Source organism: Phasianus colchicus, chromosome 1 (genome assembly GCF_987193195.1).
Source record: "Phasianus colchicus chromosome 1, bPhaCol1.hap1.1, whole genome shotgun sequence".
Lineage (NCBI taxonomy): Eukaryota > Metazoa > Chordata > Aves > Galliformes > Phasianidae > Phasianus > Phasianus colchicus.
In genome coordinates this window covers 3917586-3924280 of record NC_143436.1, presented here as the reverse complement: position 1 = coordinate 3924280, position 6695 = coordinate 3917586, and positions in this window count along the sequence as shown.

Sequence of the window (6695 nt, the reverse complement as noted above, 5' to 3'; positions counted from 1 at the left end):
TGCAGTGTCAACTGCCAAAAGAAGTACAGATCAGCTGCATGTAAGTTATTTATTTACTGATACTCTACACCTGTATGATATGATGCAGTTTATTTGTATTTAATATCGATAGTTACTATAAAATAACCATTTAAGTAAAACAAACACCTGCCTACAGAAACACTGTGAACAGTTCTAATAGTGCTATGGTATATCTTTTCATATAATTACCAATCCTTGTATAATCTGCGTGGAAATGCTGTTTACATTTCTTAAGAACAGTAGACTTCGCTTTCGAGGGCTGTACCTAATTAAGCATTATTATCACCAATATAATTACTCCAGAAGGATTCTGTTACACTGTTGCTCCCTTCCTCCTCCAACAAACCTGAGAGCATTTCTGTTGCATAGTACTTTCTGTTCCTAATGTGTGATGCAGGTGATATTAAGTGACATCTCATCAGAAGTTTGTGAAAGACTTGCTTTTTTCTTTCATCCAGTTTCCTTGGTTTGACTGTAAAGATAAGAAAGGCAAAAGTCTGGCATCATTTTGGGCAGTTTATACACAGTGAACATTGTCTTGTTCAAGCCAGTGGAGGGACTCTTGCCCACACTTATACATCATGCTCCAAAACAAATGATGTTCTCACAGGCTTAGTGCATGGCCTATGGAGGAGGATAAATGTATCACCTAACAATTAGTTCTATTCTGTACTTGCACAACACTCATTGACAGTTGTGGAGACAAGGCATGAACCCAGTGTGTTGCGTGTTTGAGATGAAATCAAGAGCTCAATCTGCTGTGGGAAACATTTACACTTCCATGATTTCTTGAGACGTGGCACGTGGGAAGCTATCTCACAGAGTTATCTCCTGAGTCACTGCTGAGTCAATTGGAAGGATGGTGCTGGTACTCTGGAATGCTTTTATCTCAGGATCTATATATAACAATGTGGGAAAATGATCTAAAATAATAGTACCTATAAGGTTCATTTTCTGTCTTGAAGGTCTCTGGTCTGAATGGTTGAAACTGAAGAAATATGGAGTAATTTTTGGCCAGTTCTGCTCAAAGTATGCAAGAGACCATCCTTTCTCACATCCTGTTCACTAGTGAATAACTCTAGATGTGCTCCTTGCACTTCCATTAGAGGGTTCCTGGAATGATTAAAATGCAATTAAAACCAATTTTGTGCAGATATGGGAAGCATCATCTTAGAATCATAGAATCATAGAATCACCGAGGTTGGAAAAGACCTAAAAGATCATCCAGTCCAACCGTTCACCTATTACCAATAGCTCCTACTAAACCATGTCCCTCAACACCACATCCAGTCTTTCCTTGAACACCCCCAGGGTTGGTGACTCCACCACCTCCCTGGGCAGCCCATTCCAGTGCCTGACCACCCTTTCTGAAAAGTAATACTTCCTAATGTCCAGCTTGAATCTCCCCTGCTTGAAACCATTCCCTCTGGTCCTATCACTAATGACACAAGAGAAGAGGCCGACCCCCAGCTCACTACAACCTCCCTTCAGGAAGTTATAGAGAGCAATGAGGTCTCCCCTGAGCCTCCTCTTCTCCAGGCTGAAAATTCCCAGCTCCTTCAGCCTCTCCTCATATGGCCTGTGTTCCAGACCCTTCTTACCTGCTGGAGTCTATCTCCCCAAGGTTCTTGTCTTCAATCCATAATGTTCTCCATCAGGTACAGAGATATATTTCAGCATACTATTCTGTGAATGTTAGGTTCTCTGGATCTCTCTAAAGTTCTTGCTTTGTGTATGTTTACTTCTATGTTTTTCCATTATTCTCCTAGAATATAATTTGGAAATAAAGTTGTTCCCCATTCACTGACATGAAGGATTGGGAGGGCAGCACAAAGCATTCAAGAGCATCTCAATCACAGAAGAAATACATGGAATTGTTGCCTTTCTCCAAAACTGACTAGTAGATAACAGAATAAGAGAAAGGCCACAAAAATGCCAATGGAAGTGGCTACTTCTCAGCTTCTGGCAGTATGAATCTTGGGGACTACTTAATCAGAAATTGTATTTCCCTATTTAATAGCAACTGGCAGATTTTTCTTTTGTGGGTTTCTTAAACTCACTTTTGAACCATGTAGATTTTCAGTAATCATCTTAAGACAAGGAGTTTCACAGCTGAACTTCACATGTGTGAAGATGTACTTCCATCCAATTATTCTGAATCTGCCATCTGCTGCATTCAGTTGATGCTCTCCTGCCCTTTCTTTTGGAAGACTGAGTAGTCAGTCCCTGCCTCCCTTCCCATCATCAATAATCATGCAGTCAATGTAAAGACAAGCATGCCTGTAGATTGCATACTCCACCACGTAGGACAGTGTGGGTGCTGGAATGGAGTAAACCCATAATAGCATGACTTCCATTAATGAGAGTTTACATAGGAGAAATGTAGAGAACATCTCGTAGGTATTCCACTGGGTTGAGTTTTGTGTAGCTCCAGCTAAGACAGAAGTGTGACAGCAGTGAGTTGTCACTTTGGAAGAAAGTGTCATGGCATATCTAGTGTAGGGAAATGGCTGCAGAGTGATGGTTAGAGGATGGTGGTCCTCCCCTGAAGCAGGGAACAATAGCAAGTCATAGAAACCTATGCTATAAGTGTGAGGAATTTGTGGTCACTATCAGATAAGGGCTGAATGATAGATGATAATTTTAAATGTTTAATATTCCCTTCCTGTTGAAGGGCCTCTTATATTTGAATAAAAGAAGCCATAAATCTCTGCTCTGCCACTCTCATCCCCCTTTTTTTATTGAGATCTCACCTGGAGGAGAAAAAAAACAGATGAAGAAATGATGATGAATCACAGCAGCTGTGGAACAGCCCCGATAAAGTGCAATTTGCATTTTCATGTAATAATTCGCCTCTCTTGATGCTTTCAAATTACCTTTAGAACCACATTAATTCTGTCACCACAAGCTCCCAAATGCAGAGAGAGTAACCACGAGAATAGCAATTCAACAGGCAACTTCTGCTTGGCTTTTTGAAGGCCTTGGATGGCATCTAGCTCAACTGCCAAGGCTTGAGAGGGTACTTTGTTGTCATTATCATACAACCTTTGCTCACTCCAGGATGTAAAAATTGTAGTCTGATACTTTCTGGTGCACATGAAGTTCTGGAACATCATCTTTTTTGTGATGTATGGATTGTAAAGCATGAACTGTGATATATGCACTGGTAGAGCAGTGGTGTCCTGTAAGAGCAGAGTCATCACAATCAAAAAAATGCCAGGAGGGGTCTCATTATCCCCACCTCATCCTATGATTTCTGGAATGATTCTGCACTTTAAGTTTTTGAACACCAGCAGTTAGAAAGGAGCACATGGGTTTGCTCAGAAAGGGCGTGATTAAATAGATATGCACTATTTAATCCTCTTTGTATAAAACAAGTATATCTCTGAGAAGTCTAATGAGAGTGCTGTTTTTAACGAGGTCTCAGATGGAGTTCATCATTAAATAAGCTACTTGCACATGCTACTTGAGAGCTTTCTCCCTAATGTTCTACAGCCCAAGTGAGCTAAGTTACTTTAAATTTCTAATATACATTTTTGCTAATCCAATCCATAGTTCAGAGCAGTTTCATGAGCAGTTCAGCAGATCAACAGGAGGAGGGAGCAAGAGAAAGGTGATAAGCAGTTGCAGGTGCATTTGGGAGTGGTAAATGGTTCAAAAAGCACAGCTAGAGCCATAAATGTATTCTGAATGCTGCACAACAGAAAGAAAAGAAAGGAAAAGAAGAAGGAAGAAAGAAGGGGAAAAAAAAAGGATACAAAGAAAAGAAGAAGAAAAAGAAAAGAAGAAAGGAAAAAAGAAGAGGGAAAGAGAAGAAAGAAAAGAAGATAAAGGCCTTACTGCATAATCTTTTTCCACTTTGCATGTTTGTGTGCTCTAAATAGGAGATTTTGGAAGTCAAATTAGCCTGCATTTTCATCTTCAGAACACAGGCAGAATGTTCCTTGTGATTTCCCCATCACCCTAATAACTTATTTTGAAGGTTCCAGGTAAGATACTACCTGAAATAATTAATGATAAGAGGATACTCCTTAAGCAGTCTTGACTCTCATAAAATCCACCCCCCATAGTCATCTTTCCTCCTGAATAATACAATACCCATATGGTTTAGCTAATGATTATACAAGCTGGCCAATCTCACTTGTTTTATGTGCTTATCACTCACATGGCTATTGATTAAGTGCCTTCTCTTTTTCCTATCAAAGATGAAGGTACAGTTCGACATGGTTTGAAACAAGGTAGGATCAAACTCCAGTGTGATTCACTTTTAAAATAGCATGTCTGTGAAATGCAGTCCTGTGTGCTGGGGGAATATGAGGGTTCCCATGAGCTCTCATGACAGATCAGTGAAACTAACATTGGATTCTGCTCTCTTTTATGTCAAGAGAAGAAATGCTCTCACCATCTCTGTAAGAGGTGTGCCAAGCTTATAGGGCTAAGAAACAACTTAAGAAATTGGGTTGATATTCTCTTATTTTGACATTAGTATCAATATTAGACTTTGAAGGAAAATACTTCTCCTCCTGAGATAACTCAATCTCAATTCAGCATCAGAAAACTCCTCACTAACAAAGCTTTACTGTTTATTGCTGACTCAGAGAGTGATGTTTGCACTCTGATAGGAGAAGTTAGGTGAGATAGATCCCTATCTGAGTGAATGGATCTTTACTTAACTTCAGGAGAGTTGTGAAAAACACCTGGGGGACTTTTCCTGATGGAAGTGCTGTTAAATCCAGCATGTTGGACTGCAGATAGTCCATACTTCACTGTTCTCTTAACATTTTATATCACAGAAGATATCTCTGCCCATTTTATGAGCTTCAGGTGACACCATGAAAATGACTACCCATGTTTCTAATAAGGAGAAACAAGCTGGAGAAAGATTGGAGACAAAATTTATTGGAGTGAAAAATTAAATCCAGATCCTCTTGACATTTACCTAATAGAATCATTTAGTAACACCATTTGCGTGTTTCTTTGGGTAGGGTCATAGAATCATATTATAGAATGGCTTGGGTTGGAAGAGACCCCAAGGATCATGAAGCTTCAGTCCCCCCACCACAGGGAGGGCAGGGCTGTCAACCTCCACATTTAATACTTAATCAAGATGCCCAAGGCCCCATCCAACCTGGCCTTGAACACCTCCATGGAAGGGGCATCCACAATCTCTCAGGGCAGCCTGTTCCAGCACCTCACCACTTTATCTGTGAAGAAGAGATATCCAACCTAAATCTTCCCTCCTTTAAGGGTCTTCCTTATGAGGAAGGTCTATGTATGCGTATGTTCATTTTCCTGAAAATTGATATGAAATGTGTACATTATTTGTGAAAAAAGCCAGCTAAAGTTTCTTTAGGGTGGCATGCAAGCACATGAGGCGGAACCATCGCAACTTCAACCAGGAAGGAAGGAGGACTTTTTTTGATTGGGAAATTCTTCTTCCTTGACAGTTCCCATGTTGACTCTGAAGGCATACAGAGGGTGTAACTATTGGAGGTAGGCATAATTTCAGCATGAGTGACCTAAAGAAGTCCTTATCTGGCAAATTTTACATTCCTGAAATATTACTGATAGCTGCTATTATAAAGGGAGAGCACGAAGAGGAAACACATTCAAAAATAGATTTAATAGAAATCCTGCAGAATTAAGAGAAGGGGAAAGAGGAGTTACCATGACAACCACCTTCACCACCACCACCATCGCTGACTACAGTGTGTGAAAACATGGAGAAAAGCAATAGATTGGGGTAAATGACTCTGTATATGTTTGGGTTGGGAGGATCTACCTGGAAAAGGACCAAGAGAGCTATTGCAGAACCAAGTGGCCTTTCACAGCCAGCTCTAAATGGCTCTGGGAAGTAGGGTGAGGTGAAGAAGATGGTCTTGTTGGATGCTCCTATGTGAAGCCAGGAATTGGACTCAGTGATCCATATGGGTTCTTTCCAACTTGAAATGTTCTATGATTCTATGACTTGTGTCACTGGGGCATGGGGCATGTGCCCATGGGCTGAGCATGGCAGTGAGGAGTTGTGTGAGCCAAATGCGGGTGGTTGTGTTGGCTTTACCAAGAGAACAAGGAGATGTACCTTCCCAGACAATGCTCCTAGCTATGCCTCATACAGGGCAGGCTGTGTTTTCATGCTTGCAGGCAGCATGTCTCAGTGTTCATCCTGCACTCAGCATTATAGTCCAGACAACTGCAAAAAATGCATCACTATGGCCAAATGTTCATTCAGTGATCACCCCAAGAGATTCTGATGCTAAACTATTGCCCTGTATTTGCCAGCAAGTACACAACCTCAGTATCTTGATGAGCTTTATCGAAAGGGATTTCAATCAAAATGATTCCCAGGGGTTAATGAATATACAGCAATACCTTCAGGGTTGAAGTAAATCATTTTCTGTGTATTGTTGAAATGTCATTGTTTTACTGCCATACAAACACATATATTAAAGGGGGGAGAATCACCAGCTGTAAGTAATACATAAAGATTTGTATAAAAATGAATTATGCAAATACGATCTCTCTTTTCTTGTGAGTGTAATAATAAAAATGTAAAATAAATCTTAATAACATGTCTCTGACTTAAAATGCTAAGGGGCATAAGGGGAAGGAAGAAGGGTCAGAGCTGTTGTTTATTATTGAATTCAGTGCTGAATCCAACATGCCTTAACGTT